The 16,444-nt window shown below is 41.2% G+C and overlaps 1 pseudogene; it reads right to left on the bottom strand.

The window, feature by feature from the left end:
- The window catches only part of LOC140690590 (anoctamin-6-like), an 83,620-nt pseudogene that overhangs the window by 18,661 nt on the left and 48,515 nt on the right, over positions 1-16,444 (bottom strand).

Genomic DNA, 16,444 nt, shown 5'->3' with positions numbered 1-16,444 from the left:
TCTTGGTCTCCCCAGCAGTTGATACAGTGTTTGGCACAGCAGGTGCTCAATGTTTGTTGGATGATAAACGAATGAATCAGTAAAGAGATGAGAGGTCTACAATCCCCCCCAGTACTCAGCTGCCATTTTGGAAAGTTCATTCTGCAGAGTTAAGGAAATGTCAGTGCAGGTGGTGGGCAGACAGAACAGAGGTGAAGGCGTGGGGGAGACAGGCCTGGTCCTGGAGAGCACAGGAGAGGCGTGGGTGGGAGAGCACTGGAGAGAGGCGGAATGGAGTGGTCGGGTGCAAGGAGATGTTGAAGAACAACTGATATTAAATGCAGTAAATTAAATGGAGAACATAATATATGAAGGGAAGATCAAATTAACACAGCAAGGGTGGAAAAGGCAGTACCAGAGACAAAGAGCTCTCACTTCATAAATCACTGCATTTCACTTATTGCACTTGCCCTCTGGGAAGGCAGCGCCACATTCTTGAGAGACTGGTGTTTGTGCTGTGGGTGCTTTAAGTACAAAATGGTATCTTATGGCTTCCAGATTTTAAGACTGATAGATTATTTCTCTTATGTCCCATGTCTGAGTTCTCAGACAGCAGGATCATTCGCTGGTGGGGGGAGAGCTATTGTGGTTAACAACTCAGGGTTACTCTAATAATCTCAAAGGACAGTGGGGAATTCACTAAAACAAATAAAAGAGAAATTTCACTCAGAAAAAAACATGCCATATAGAAACTTGTGGGGGTCTTGGGGGCAAAGTTACTGCCAACTCATTTAACCGTTGTATGTGAGTGTGTTGAAACTCCAAGCTCAAGTCACTTAAACATGTATGAGAACCAGGGTCCAGGCTGTGGTGCTCTAGACATGGACGGGAAGATGGAAATCCTGACTACTGCCTCCAACAGGATCAGTCCAGCCGGGGAGCACAATGCACAAGGACACGATCACGCACCATGAAGACAAGAATCAAGTGCAATTCATGCCTAGATAGGAGAGCAGATAATCTCTAAAAAGTGGAGGGGTTCCTGCCAAGGCTTAGCAAGAGTCCTTCCAGGCAGAAAAGCAGAAAAAAGTACTTCAGGCAAAGGAGATTAAGGTTGGTAGCTTGGTGCGAGGCCTAATGAAGCACGGGTGGAGGGCTCCAGGGTGATCTGTCAGTAGCTCTTCCCCTTCAGCAGCTAAGAGGCATAACTAAAAAGGCAGGTGGGGTGTCATTAATGATCATGGGGAAAATTGGGAGGAGGAAACTGAGGTCAGGAGATCACCACCATAGGCAATTTATTTTAGAGGAACAAAAATAATTCAAAAAGCACTTGGAAATTCTATCTCCCATGAACGAAAAGAACACAAAATAAGTTTCACTCCAGCATTGAATACAGAATAACAGACTGCCTACTCTCAGAAATGGATTGAATTTTCTAATTCATTAGGGATTATTTAGATAATAGGAAAATGAATAAATCTGAAAAATCTCTCTAGAATAGCTGTTACTCCATCCTGTTTTGCAGGGTAGGGGGAGGCTGAATTATTTAACTGGTATTTTAATGAGACTATAAAGTTCTAAAAGTCCTATCAATTTCTCCCAAAAGCGTACAACTTTTCCTTTCAATGACCTTCATTTGACTTAACTAGAAGAATAAATTTTTTCCAAGGCTTTTTTCGTGTGTGTTAAAATACCAAATGATATGCTGCCCCCAGCATGTTGTTGTTATTATTAATGCTGATAATAGCCCCAATAAGACATATTTACAATTATGACCCATTTTGGGATAACAGGTAATTGGCTTATAGTCCTTTTGAAAATAAGCAGAATAAACGAATATAACTTCTACACCAGGGACTGCAGCCTTAATGGAACCTGGTCACGAAACACAACAAAAGCAAAGATGAAACTCAAATCAGACACCAGGCCACAAAGCATAGCTGACTGAAGATGCCACAAGATTACCTTTCATTCACCGAGGGAACCAGATGAGTTTCCATGTATATTGTATATTTTTAAAAGCAACTATTTTATATATAGAATGTAATTTAGGAAAAAAAAAAAACCTCCCTCTATCTGTAGACTTATAAACAGGAAGCACAAAGGGGTGCCTTTGCAGACATGAACCCGCATGCATAAATGCAAAGCCTATTGACCAAAATCCTTTCCTGTCTCCTAAGCTTAAAAAAAAAACAAAAACCTAATTCAAGGCAGTGGTGAGCTGAAAGGGCTCAGAAACAAAACGTGCACATCATCAGCCTTCTAGTAGATAAAAGTGTGCCATGCATAATAGAAAAGATAACGTTTCCTATGGAAATCTATATTGAGATGCAACCATTTAAAGGCAACCGAGAGCTCAAAACCAAGTTCAACCAAACAGAAACAGAGCCCAAGCAAAGTACTGAAATGGACAAAGGTATTGGAGAAGGAGGGGATCTGTGTTCTACCGATACTCCAGATCAGCAAATTCATCCTGAATTCAAGCCAGTGATGTGCCATAAGGTCATGCAAGGAACCAGGCAGAAACCATCGGCCAGAAGAAATAGGAACAATGTCAAAGGCAGGTGTGAGATGTGGAAGGGGTGACCCTGTGAACCTTGCTGCCATGAGGCAGGATGCTCTTGCGGGCTTTCTGCACAGGCTGGCTGGCTCACATGACTCTGTATAGAAGGATATCAGCCAACAGCTGTGCCACACGGGCTACAGCCCGAGCTGTGTCACATCTAGTAACGGATCTGAGTTCATCCTTAGATGATATGACCAGAAGGATCTGAGAATCTATGGTGGAGACGTACTTGAATGAAAATTCCATTTCATTCCTTGGCAGTAAATCTTCAGCTTTGTACAACATAAATATTGACAAAGATACACACAGGCACCCTATTTGAAAGCCGGACTGCGTAATTGCATCTAATGGAGAAAAGCGGGCCCCGTTTCGGTATGCTAGGTCATTGTTTGGCTCGGTAACCGATGCTTCTGAGACCCAAAACATACTCTAGTATAACCGACAGCACCGAAATCCCCACTGATGACTTGCTCATTTCAAGGTATTCATAAAAGAACACCAGTTTGCCCATGGGATACAGATTGTTGTCCCTTTCCCATCGTGGGGTGGTCTGTTCTGCTCCCAAAACTGTGGCATCATTAGATTCATGACCCAGCTGCCAAACAGATCAAATTATAAGGCAGGATATTATTAGACCATGGTCATTAAATTATTACTGACATTTCAAGCTGAACACATCATTTTCCCAAGAATGTAATTTCTTGTTTTCAGGATAAATTTCTTTTTATTGCTGCCTCCCTACCCCCAAATATTGTGAAAACTAGTCCTGACTACATACCTTGGGTTTACCAAAATTGTAATGACTACTACTTTATCTCCTACCTCCTTTTCAGGTGGGCATTTTAGCTTTTAGAAGATACCTTCCCTCATTTAACTTTTTTACCCCCATTTGTCTGCTATTATCCACCATGGCCTTTCCAGTCTGAAAATCATCAGAGAAAATAAGTAAAAGAAAGAAATACAGGGTCCGTGAGCTGGTGATAAGTGCTGCGGAGGAAAATAAAGGAGGGCGAGGAATGTGTGGTAGGGAGGAGTGGGGATGGGATAGTGACCTTTGAATAAGGCAAAGACGGAGGCAAAGGAGTGGGCAGAGGAGGGGCAGAGGGAACAGTGATCACAGGCCTGGAGGCCCTCACGCTGGACAGAAAGCATGGAGACTGGTGTGGGCCACAGTGAATAGGAAATAAGTGGTGGTTTTGGGGGTGGAGCCTAAGAGACTGCAGTGAGGATGTGGGCATTTCTCCCTCTGAAGGAATTGTGGAGCCACGGAGGATCACCAAGCAGAAAAGTGATACTCTAACTTTGGATCAAACAGGTACAAGACCCTAATTTAAGCTGAAAAATCAAGGGCCAAAGAAGTGACATGCCGCCTCAAAGTCAGTGCAGAGCTTGAAAGAAACACAGCCTCGACTAGCAGCCCAGTGCTCTGCCCCCTCCTGGATGCTGTCTTAAAAGGTTATCTTTTTCCTCACTTAGAGGCTTGTGGGCCAACTGAATGCTTCCCCATTTTCAAATGGAAATTTGCCCTGAAGTGAAATTGTAGTTGGCATTGAAACAAGGCATGGACCTGTATCCTGCAGAGCTGTTGTCCCTGAAAGCAACAGCTGGCGCATGGCTTACTCTTGGAGTTCAGCAGAAGAGACAAAGAAATAACAGAAAACTTAGCATCTGGCTGAGCTTCGGCTGACTGTACTGCATGTTTGGATGGATTTCAAATTTGGACAGTGAGGCGGCTTCACATGATAGGCAGGTGTATACATCATACATGCCCACACGTCTGTATGCACACACACATGGACACACACAGAGTACATGTTGTGACTTGTAAAGAGCTGCCCCTGCTAGGTTTCCCACTGCCTCTGATCTCAGCATTAACCTTTCACTGGCCATGCTCCCAGGTTTGCTATGAGATTTCTTTGCAAAGAAACATGCCCTTCACTTCACAAACTTTCCCCACCTCTTTCCCTTCAATATTATTAGGGGAAGAGCAGGGAGATCTGGGAAGCGGTGGGGATATGGACTCGAGATACCCTTGAATCTGAATCCACATTTCATGGCTTATTTGTTATTTGACTTTATTTACATTCCAAATGCAATTGTTGCAGATCTCAGAAGATGATTTACACTCACTGCTATGGCAGAAAGTTGCGGTTAGTAGACCCACCACTGGATCCTCTTAATCAACATGTTCTTCAAATAATTCAGATATTACTGTATCACAAATGCCCATTTCTATATTTTGATATCTGCTTTTCAGTATAATTATCTTCCTTCTTTATTCTCTAAATCTTATGATTTTAAAACATTTTTCTGAGAAGTGGTCCACAGGCTCTTTACTTATGATAAGTTGATAAAGAGATCCTGGAGATCTAAACCACATTTAAATCCTGAGATAAACTCAACTCTGTCATACATGGCTAGATTTACTCTGCAAATACTTTGTTTAGTAATTTTTGCATCAAACAACAAGGTCCTACTATATAGCACAGGGAACTACATTCAATAACTTTTAATAGACTATAGTGAAAAAGAATATGACAAGGAATATGTATATATGTATGTATAACTGAATCACTATGCTGTACACTAAGAATTAACTCAATATTGTAAACTAACTATACTTTCAACAATAAAAGTTGAAATAAAATTGGGAGATGAAACTTCCACTGCCCAGGCTGCTGTCAGGATGAAATGGTTCAAAGCAAGGTCAGGTATTAGCAACCCCCCTGACACATCAAAACCCCATGTGGGGTCTTCCTTTTGAGCAGCACATGCTAACCGGCCATGGACACCTGTAAATAGGGTTGAAGTCACTTAGACCCTTGGCTTGGGAACACCGTGGCCACAGGGGTGGGGGGCACTGCAGCACCTACGAGAATGATGGGGCCAGCCTGCTGCTGAAGCCGCTCCCCAGGCCGCAGCCCGGAGCCCTGCAGGCAGGTCTGAGGTTCGGCCGGGAGCGCACAGCTCCACAGCCCCTCGGAGCCCTGTGGTGTGGGTGGCGCTGGGACTGCGCTCGTCCATCACCCTCCCTGGCACCCAGACTCGGGAGTCTCTTGGGGAATTTTTCTCTGCCTCATGCTTCCTGTCTCAGCCTCTTGTGGAATCCGGTCTTTGCCCCAGTGTAGCAGGTTTTTTACCCTCCTGGACCCAAATCCATCACGGTTTGGATCCAGGATGTAACTTCCATGTTAACTCACCTGGCTCTCCCTTCTTGTGCTGAACTGCCCTCCACCATCGATGGCATTAGGTAATATTAGAAGTCCCGACTTGCTTGTCCTTAGCTAAGACTCTGAGCCTCTTTCTCATTCTTCCTGAGTGGAACCACTCATCTGTGGCAGAAAAGCTTGGGCTGTCGTCTACCCATCATTGTCCTCAGTCTTTTGGGTTTTCTGTTGGGTTACGGTTCTCATGCAGGGATATCAATTTGCACATGAGAAGCAATTGTAGACATTTTAAAAAATACAGACACTGGATCCACCCCCCTTTCCAGCCAAGGCTGTAAGCTTTCTCCCTCTAGCAGGGGTTACACAGTCATTTGCTTGGGAATTGTCCACACATATTGGCATAATCATAGTAAATTGCCCTTTACTCACTGCTTGCCACGTGGCATGTTCTACTTCATGTTGTATTTGTACCTTCATTATCACATTTAATCCCTGCGTTATAGATGATCACAATTTCTGTTGAGGACACTTCCACTTGCTAATCTTGAATACAAGTATCTTTGATTCTCTTAATCTATTTTATTCCTGAGTTTCCTGTTCCTGAATTTAAAGAGTGAATTATGGACACATGTATTTAAGATTCTCTTATTACATGTATCTGACCCATCCTCTAATCAAATCATATCTGGAGAAGAGAGATTTTCTCTTTTAAACGTTTGCTTTTTCTTATTATATAGCAGTGCATACCCACAGTGGAAAATGTAGAAAATATATAAAGTAAGAAAATTACAGCCATGCATTATCTAAACACCAAAGGAGAATGCTATGTCATTTTGGGCATTTAACTTTTTTTCTTAATATTTTATCATAAAATTTCCCTAGGGCAAGTTGCTTAACCCTGGAATTGTACTACCCTTTTGTCAATTACAGAATAACATTCCCAGAAATGACCCCAATATAAAAATTGTATGTGAGGTTGGGAAGGCCACAGGACTCTCAGCTTATTCTCTGAGTCCTACAAAGAATGCTGTTAATTCACTGATGTTACGCATTCGATGCCTGTGAGTCGCTCACACACTCAGCTGGCTCGGACTGAGACCTACTTTATACCAGGTGCCTATCCAAGTGCTGGGGGACCCCAGAGGAAGCCTGGATCACGGCATCACTGTCCTTCTTCATTTGCCCCAGAATCCTACTCAAGAAACCCACATGGAATTGGGGGGGTGGAGGCAGGTGAGTTATGGTGAAATTCATTTCATTATGTTCCTTTAGACATATTTAAATAGCATGAAAAGAGTCGCTAACTTTAATAAGTTTTCTTTTCCCTTCGTATGTATTTTTGAGGATGGGTATAGTTTTGGTGCAGCAAGAGTAACTGATAGATTTTTGGTATGTTAGGATTTTATATGAAAAATTAAGAAGGAAACTGGCACCTTATACAAAGAAAAGAGGCAGTGAGGGAAACACAAGCCACCCTCGAACTTGACTACCATTCAGCATTCCTGGTTTTCAAACAAGGGAAACATAATTCAAAACATATTCCCTAAATATTTTAGCCCATAGTAGAAATACATGGAGGCAAAGTTCAGTTCACTGGAACCTACAACTATGTGCTTACTTAAGTGAAGGTATAAACAGATCACAGATACTATAATGTATCCTTTACTTTAAACTAGTTCATAAATGAGCTAGTTTCATTTCACATGAATTGCTCAGTAACAATTTAGGGAATATATCCTTCTCCTTGATTGGTAAAAATAGCTCACTGATAACCAGATTCAACAAAATATTTTGTTAAATAATTAACCTATTTCCTTCAGGAAATGCTTTTGAGTAATGTGATTTAAGTATTTCCTCTATCTGATCTATTTCTTTTCACAGAGAAAAAATAGTATTATTTGCACGTGAGCTACTTTTACTCCTCTGGAAAAATCTGACTGTGAGCTCAGGATAAGAGTTGTCTACTACACAGTAGGGAAAAAAAAAGATTCATTTCACAGCAAAGATCAGAATCTTGTTTTTTTTGAGGGGCGTGGTGAGCTGGGGGACAAGGGAAATGCCTTTGTTTCGAGACAGACCCTAGTAATCCACACTGAAGCTGAAAGATGAAGCCCTTGTGAAGAAACGTGGAAGGACACACTGACACCCAAAGGTGTTCACTCGGCAAAAACAGAAAGAAAGAAAGAAAAAATAATTTAACTGCCCTATAAAGAGAATGTACAAAAACTTGGTAAGAAGGGAGAGAGAAGGAAGGTTAAGGAATGGAGGAGAAACAATGAAAGGGAACTTGGATGCGGTGGGCAGAATAGCAGGTTTCTGGAGCCTACAATGAAGGATGATAAGAAAAAAAGTAACAAAGTTTAAAATAGTTTAAAAATTAAAAGTGATGTTAAAAAATAAATTTTTTTATAGTGGCATGGAAGATTTTAAAATGATGGATGTTTCTTATTTCAAAGTTCAAGTTGCTTGAGTTTCTCCTCCATGCTCCAAAAAACAGAAAGTCCTGCTTGTGTAAGTGGTTTTGGGGGACACCACATAGAGGGGTGAGCTCTGTAGTTAGGTTGGCCAGGAGTAGAATGCTGGTGTGGAAGGCAACACAGAAGAGAGATCAAGAGTTTCATGAGAACAGAAACTCAAAGCCAGAAATTATCTTAAAAACGTTATTGTGGTAGGCAGAAAAATGATCCCCCCACAAGATGTCTATGTCCTATTCCCCAGAATATATGAAGAGTTCAGGTTCCCTGGCAAAGGGGGCCTATTGTTGCAGATGCGGTTTAGGTTGCTAACCAGCCGACTCTAAGAGAGACGAGCTGGATTTTAGATGTGGGCCCAGTGTAATCACCAGGGTCATTAAAGGAGGACGAAGGAGGTAGAAGAGGAGAGAGAGGAGAGGACATGTGACCACAGGATCAGAGTCAGAGACACATAACTATGCTGACCTTTAGAGAGAGAAAAGAGATCACAGGCCAAGAGATGCTGGTGGCCTCTGGGAGCCAGAAAAGTCAAAGTTACAGGTTCCCCTGAGGCCTTCAGAAACAGCCCTGCCAATACTTTGACTTCAGCAGGCTTCTGCGTTCAAGAACACTTCAAGGTTAAATTTGTGTTGTTTAGTGGAGACTTTTTCCTTTTTCTTCCTACTACCATGACATTTGGGGATACTTGTTACAATAGCAATAGAAAGCGAATACAGTAAGCTCCTTGAAATGTTCAGAAATTGCAGATAACACTGGACTGTCCACTTTGATGTGGGACTGGGCTTATGTGAAAATCAATAGGACAGTGTGACCTTTGCTAACATCTGTTTTTCTCATTTTTAGGAAGAGAACAGTAAGTCAAAAACTCTGTAGTTATTATTTTAGACAAGTGTCTCCTAAAACATTTTGTAACCCTGTGCCTTAGGAATACAAGAGAGTCTCTGTTCTTAGAAGAACATGGATTCAGAGAGATAGGGTCTTACATCTGAGTCCTACAGTGGTCTCTTATCGGCAATGAGAACTTGGGCAAATCGTTTACCCTCTTTTTTTTTTTACATTTTTTATTGATTCATAATCATTTTACAGTGTTGTGTCAAATTCCAGTGTTCAGCACAATTTTTCAGTCATACATGGACATATACACACTCATTGTCACATTTTTTCTCTGTGATTTATCATAACATTTTGTGTATATTTCCCTGTGCTATACAGTGTAATCTTGTTTATCTATTCTACAATTTTGAAATCCCAGTCTATCCCTTCCCACCCTCTACCCCCCCTCCCCCAGTAACCACAAGTCTGTATTCTCTGTCCATGGGTCTATTTCTGTCCTGTATTTATGCTTTGTTTTTGTTTGTTTTTGTTTTTGTTTTTTAGATTCCACATATGAGCGATCTCATATGGTATTTTTCTTTCTCTTTCTGGCTTACTTCACTTAGAATGACATTCTCTAGGATCATCCATGTTGCTGCAAATGGCATTATGTTGTCGGTTTTTATGGCTGAGTAGTATTCCATTGTATAAATATACCACCTCTTCTTTATCCAGTCACCTGTTGATGGACATTTAGGTTGTTTCCATGTTTTGGCTATTGTAAATAGTGCTGCTATGAACATTGGGGTGCAGGTGTCATCCTGAAGTAGATTTCCTTCTGGGTACAAGCCCAGGAGTGGGATTCCTGGGTCATATGGTAAGTCTATTCCTAGTCTTTTGAGGAATCTCCACACTGTTTTCCATAGTGGCTGCACCAAACTGCATTCCCACCAGCAGTGTAGGAGGGTTCCCCTTTCCCCACAGCCCCTCCAGCATTTGTCATTTTTGGATTGTTGAATGACGACCATTCTGACTGGTGTGAGGTGATACCTCATTGTAGTTTTGATTTGCATTTCTCTGATAATTAGTGATATTGAACATTTTTTTCATGTGCTTTTTGATCATTTGTATGTCTTCCTTGGAGAGTTGCTTGTTTAGGTCTTCTGCCCATTTTTGGATTGGGTTGTTTATTTTTTTCTTATTGAGTCGTATGAGCTGCTTATATATTTTGGAGATCAAGCCTTTGTCGGTTTCACTTGCAAAAATTTTCTCCCATTCCGTAGGTTTTCTTCTTGTTTTATTTCTGGTTTCCTTTGCTCTGCAGAAGCTTGTAAGTTTCATTAGATCCCATTTGTTTATTCTTGCTTTTATTTCTTCTAGGAGAAAATTTTTGAAATGTATGTCAGATAATGTTTTGCCTATGTTTTCCTCTAGGAGGTTTATTGTATCTTGTCTTATGTTTAAGTCTTTAATCCATTTTGAGTTGATTTTTGTATATGGTGTAAGGGTGTGTTCTAGCTTCATTGTTTTATATGCTGCTGTCCAGTTTTCCCAACACCATTTGCTGAAGAGACTGTCTTTATTCCATTGTATATTCTTGCCTCCTTTGTCGAAGATGAGTTGACCAAAATTTTGTGGGTTCATTTCTGGGCTCTCTATTCTGTTCCATTGGTCTATATGTCTGTTTTGGTACCAATACCATGCTGTCTTGATGACTGTAGCTCTATAGTATTGTCTGAAGTCTGGGAGAGTTATTCCTCCAGCCTCTTTCTTTCTCTTCAGTAACAATTCTAGGTCTTTGATGGTTCCATATAAATTTTATTATATTATGATTTGTTCTAGTACTGTAAAATATGTCCTGGGTAATTGGATAGGGATTGCATTAAATCTGTAGATTGCCTTGGGCAGTGTGACCATTTTAACAATATTGATTCTTCCAATCCAAGAGCATGGAATATCTTTCCATTTTTTAAAGTCTTCTTTAATTTCCTTCATCAATGGTTTATAGTTTTCTGTGTATAATTCTTTCGCCTCCTTGGTTAGATTTATTCCCAGATATTTTATTACTTTGGGTGCTATTTTAAAGGGGGTTGTTTCTTTACTTTCTTTTTCTGTTGATTTATCGTTAGTGTAAAGAAATGCAACTGATTTTTGAACATTAATTTTGTAACCTGCTACCTTGCTGAATTCTTCGATCAGCTCTAGTAGCTTTTTTGTGGACCTTTTAGGGTTTTCTATATATAGTAACATGTCGTCTGCTTATAATGACACTTTTACCTCTTCTTTTCCAATTTGGATCCCTTTTATTTCTTTCTCTTGCCTGATTGCTGTGGCTAGGACTTCCAGGACTATATTGAATAGGAGTGGTGATAGTGGGCATCCTTGTCTTGTCTCAGATTTTAGTGGGAAGCTTTTGAGTTTTTTACCATTGAGAACTATGCTGGCTATAGGTTTGTCATATATAGCTTTTAGTATGTTGAGATATGTTCCCCCTATACCCACTTTGGTGAGAGTTTTTATCATAAATGGGTGTTGAATTTTATCAAATACCTTTTCTGCATCGATTGAGATGATCATGTGGTTTTTGTCCTTTCTCTTGTTGATGTGATGTATTACATTGATTGATTTGCGTATGTTGAACCAGCCTTGTGTCCCTGGGATGAACCCCACTTGGTCATGGTGTATAATCTTTTTTAAGTGTTGTTGGATTCTATTTGCTAAAATTTTGGTGAGGATTTTGGCGTCTACATTCATCAGTGATATTGGCCTATAATTCTCTTTTTTTGTAGTGTCTTTGCCTGGTTTTGGTATCAGGGTGTTGGTGGCTTCATAGAATGGGTTTGAGAGTATTCCCTCCTTTTCAATCTTCTGGAAGAGTTTGAGAAGGACTGGTATGAGTTCTTCTTTGTATGTTTGGTAGAATTCCCCGGTGAAGCCATCCGGTCCTGGACTTTTATTTGTAGGGAGGTTTTTAATTGCTATTTCTATTTCCTTTCTAGTGATCGGATTGTTCAAGTGTTCAGTTTCTTCTTGATTCAGTTTTGGTGGACAATATGTTTCCAGAAACTTGTCCATCTCCTCTAGGTTTTCCAGTTTGGTTCCATATAGTTTTTCATAATATTCTCATTTGATATTCTGTATTTCTATTTTGTTTGTTGTAATTTCTCCATTTTCCTTTCTTATTTTGCTAATTTGTGCTCTCTCTTTTTTCTTCTTTGTGAGTTTGGCCAGAGGTTTGTCGATTTTATTTACTTTTTCAAAAAACCAGCTTTTGGTTTGGTTGATTTTTTCTGTGGTCTTGTTAATCTCTATTGTATTTAATTCCTGTCTTATCTTTATTATTTCCTTCCTTTTGCTGTTTTTTGGGGCTTTTTTTCTTGTTTTTCTAATTGATTCAGGTGGTGGGTTAACTTGTTTATTTGAGATTGTTCTTCTTTTTTGAGGAAGACCTGTATCGCTATAAACTTCCCTCTTAGCACTGCCTTTGCTGTGTCCCATAGGTTTTGAGTGGTTGTGCTTTCATTATCATTTGTCTCGAGGTATTTTTTAATTTCAGCTTTGATTTCCTCATTGATTCATTGTTTGTCCAATAACATATTGTTTAATCTCCATGCTTTTCTTTTTTTCTCCTTTGTTTCTCTGTTGTTGATTTCCAGTTTCATGGCATTGTGGTCAGTAGAGATGCTTGAGATCATTTCTATCTTCTTAAATTTGTTGAGGTTTCTATTGTGTCCAAGTACATGATTGATCCTTCAAAATGTTCCATGTGCACTTGAAAAGAATGTATATTCTAATTTTTGGGGGTGTAAATATCTGAAAATATCCACCAAATCTAGTTTTTCTATTGTAGTATTAAATTTCTCTGTTGCCTTGTGTATTTTCTGTCTGGAAGATCTGTCTAGTGATGTTAATGCAGTGTTAAAATCTCCAACTATGATTGCATTCCCATCAATATCCCCCTTTATCTCTGTTAGTAATTCTTGTATGTACTTAGGTGCTCCTATATTGGGTGCATATATATTAACGAGTGTAATATCTTCATCTTGTATCACTCCTTTAATCATTATAAAATGTCCTTCTTTATCTTTCTATGTGGCCTTTGTTTTAAAGTCTATTTTGTCTGAAATCAGTACTGCAACACCTGCTTTTTTGGCTTTTCCATTTGCATGGAATATCCTTTTCCATCCTTTCACTCTCAATCTATATGTGTCCTTCTCCCTAAAGTGGGTCTCTTGTATGCAGCATATTGAAGGTTCTTGCTTTATTATCCGCTCTGCCACTATATGTCTTTTGACTGGAGCATTTAGTCCATTAACATTTACAGTAATTAATGATAGATGTGTGTTTATTGCCATTTTGAACTTATCTTTGCAGTTGAATTGGTATATCCTCTTTGTTCCTTTCTTCTTCCTTTTGTGGTTTGGTAATTTTCCTTTGTATTATCATGGATTTTATTTAATTTTTGTGACTCCCTTGTAAATTTTTGACTTGTGGTTACCCTTTTTTGTAAATCTATTAACCTATACCCGTTTTTAATAAACTGATAATAACATGATCTCAAACCCATCCTACTGTTAAAAAAATTAAAAAAAAGAAAGAAAAATAAATTCTATGTTTCCCTGCCTCCCTTTCTCACTCTCAGTGATTTGTATGTCTTCTTTTATAATTTCGTGTTTTCTTTATTTGTAATTCATGAGTTATCACCTTTCCAGTTGTACATTTCTCATTTCTGTAGCATCCTGCTGCTTTTCTATTTAGAATAGCCCGTTCAATATTTCTTTTAGCATGGGTTTAGTGTTGCTTAACTCCTGCAGCTTTTTTTGTCTGTGAAACTCTTTATTTCTCCTTCTATCCTAAAGGATAGCCTTGCTGGATAAAGTATCCTAGGCTGCATCTTTTTTTCATTCAGGGCTTTGAATATATCTTGCCCCTCCCTTCTGGCCTGTAGTGTTTGTGTAGAGAAATCAGCTGAGAGCCTTATGGGGGTTCCCTTGTAACTTACTCTTTGCTTTTCTCTTGCTGCCTTTAGAATCATTTCTTTATCCTTGACTCTGGCCATCTCGATTATGATATGTCTTGGTGTGGGTTTATTTGGGTTCTTCCTGTTTGGGACCCTCTGAGCTTCCTGTACTTGTATATCTGATTCCTTCTTTAAGTTTGGGAAGTTTTCAGTCATGATTTCTTCAAAAACCTTTTCAATCCCCTTTGATCCTTCTTCCCCTTCTGGGAACCTTATTATGTGAAGATTGGGATGCTTTATATTATCCCATAGGTCCCTTATGCTATTATCATTATTTTTTATTTGCTTATCTTGTAGTTCTTCTGAATGGGTGCTTTCTGTTGCCCTGTCTTCTAGATCACTAATTCGTTCCTCTGCATTAACTAGTCGGCTTTGCACAGCTATTAGATCATTCCTCATCTCTATCAATGAGTTTTCCCATTTTGCTTGGCTCTTCTTTATAGCTTCAATTTCATTTTTGACATATTTTATTTCTCTAAGCATTATCTCTTTTAATTCCTTCAGCAATTTGATCACTCCTTTTTTGAAATCTTCATCTAGTAGGCTATTGAAGTCTATTTCATTGAGCTTTCTTTCAGGGGATTCCTCTTGTTCTTTTAATTGGGAAAGGTTTCTCTGCTTCTTCATCTTGCTCATACCTCTCTGGCACTGTGGTTTATGGAGTATCAGTTGTCTATTTTGGATCTTAAGGATTTTATCTATCTAATGTCTATTTAGGAATAGAACTTAGGAAAAAGAAAGAAAAAAGAAAAAAAAGAGAAAAGAATAAGAGAGAGAGAGAGAAAGATTTTTAAAAGAAGGGAGAAAGAGGGTTTGAAAACAATGTATAATGAATAATAGAAGAGCGGGTTGAAGCAGAGTATTAATCGGGTGGAGACGTCCTTTTAAAACCTTTAAAAAAAAAAGGGGGTGGGGAGATGAATATATGTGTTTGAAGCCTTTGTCTAATCAATAACAGGACATCAAAACCCAAGAGAAATAGAAATGTATTAAGAAGTAAAAATTAAGAGAGTAATTGAAAATAGAACAGGTAAAAACAGATTAAAACAAAACAAAACAAAAACAAAAACAAAAAACAAACAAACAAAAAAAGGGGTTGTCGGTGTTCTCCTGGAGTGTGTGTGCTTTTAATGTGATGTCCTTCTGTCTTCGTCCTGTTTTGGAAGCTCAGCTTGTTTTCATAGGCCCTCCGTTGGCGCCCTCTTCTGTGCTGCTCCCAGCACCTGTCGGCAAGCAGATCGCGCCTCCTCGTAACACGGGGTCAGATGCAGCTCTCCTCTGCTGCGGGCGGGCGGGTCACTGCCCCTCCAGATGCCGCAGTCAGATGTTGCAGACTGGCCAGGCAGGAGGGCGGGTCGTGCCCCCTCCCAGCACCTCGGTCAGGGGTTGTGTTCCTGTCCGACAGGCAGGGGGCCGCTCTCCCCCTGCCTGCGCCGCCGGTAGCTCCGCTGCTCTGTGCGGCTCCGCTCTCTGCGCCGGCGCTCTGCCCTGGCCGGCGCTCCGCCCTGGTCGCGCTCCACCCTGGTCGGCGCTCCGCCCTGATCGCTCTCCGCCCAGGTCGCGCTCCGCGGGCGGGCTCGGGGAAGACCGAGGGGCAACCTCGTCCCTGCTCCGAGCCAAGACCCAGCTGCTTGTTTGTCTTTGTGGAGCAAGTTCTCTGGGGGACCAGAATGGAAGGATCCTATCTGCCCAGGGCTGTAGGCCCGTCTCAGTCTGGCCCTTGAGGCTGCTAAGCCCTTCGGTACGGACGCAGGTTTCGCCTCTGCCCCCGCCTGGGTGCTAAGCGCCGGAGAATATGGCGGCTGTGCCTGGGCCCCGCCTCTCTTCCCCTGAAAAGTTTTCGCGGGTTTTCAAAGATGGGGGTATGCACCCTTCCCCCGAGAGCACATCAACCTTGCTGTTTTATGGAGGACCCAGGTTGTTCTGTCCTGTACACCCACAGCCCCGGCGCCCAGCCCCTTGCAGTCCCCTGGAGCTGCCTCCCTGCAGCCGCCCCCGTCCTCCGCCCGGCTTGTGCAGCCTGGCCCTGCCCGCCGCTGCCGGCCCGCGTCTCAGGCTGGGTGTCGGGGGGACGCTCTGTGCCCGTTTAACTTAGTTCTGTCAGAAAAGGGCTGCTCTGTACAGATCCGAGCTTTGGAGGCTCCCCCTCCGTCCCGCTGGCCTCTCAATTGGAGAGGGGAGACCCAGCGAGCAAGCGCCAGTCCTCCTTTGCCGCTCCCTCCCCGCGAGACCCGTCCCGCGCTGCTTTGCCTTTTGTTCTTTCTTTTTTTCCTTTTCTCCTACCAGATTTTTGGCGTCTTTATGTTTTGAAGAGGGCGACGATCTGTTGGAGTTCCGCAGGTGCTCTGGTTGGCTGAGTGGGTCTGTAGATGTGGGTCTTGGTGTATTTGTGGGAGAGGGTGACTTACAAGCGTCCTTCTACTCC

This window comes from Vicugna pacos, chromosome 31, assembly GCF_048564905.1.
Source record: "Vicugna pacos chromosome 31, VicPac4, whole genome shotgun sequence".
NCBI lineage: Eukaryota > Metazoa > Chordata > Mammalia > Artiodactyla > Camelidae > Vicugna > Vicugna pacos.
This window is presented reverse-complemented; position numbering and strand designations above follow the sequence as displayed.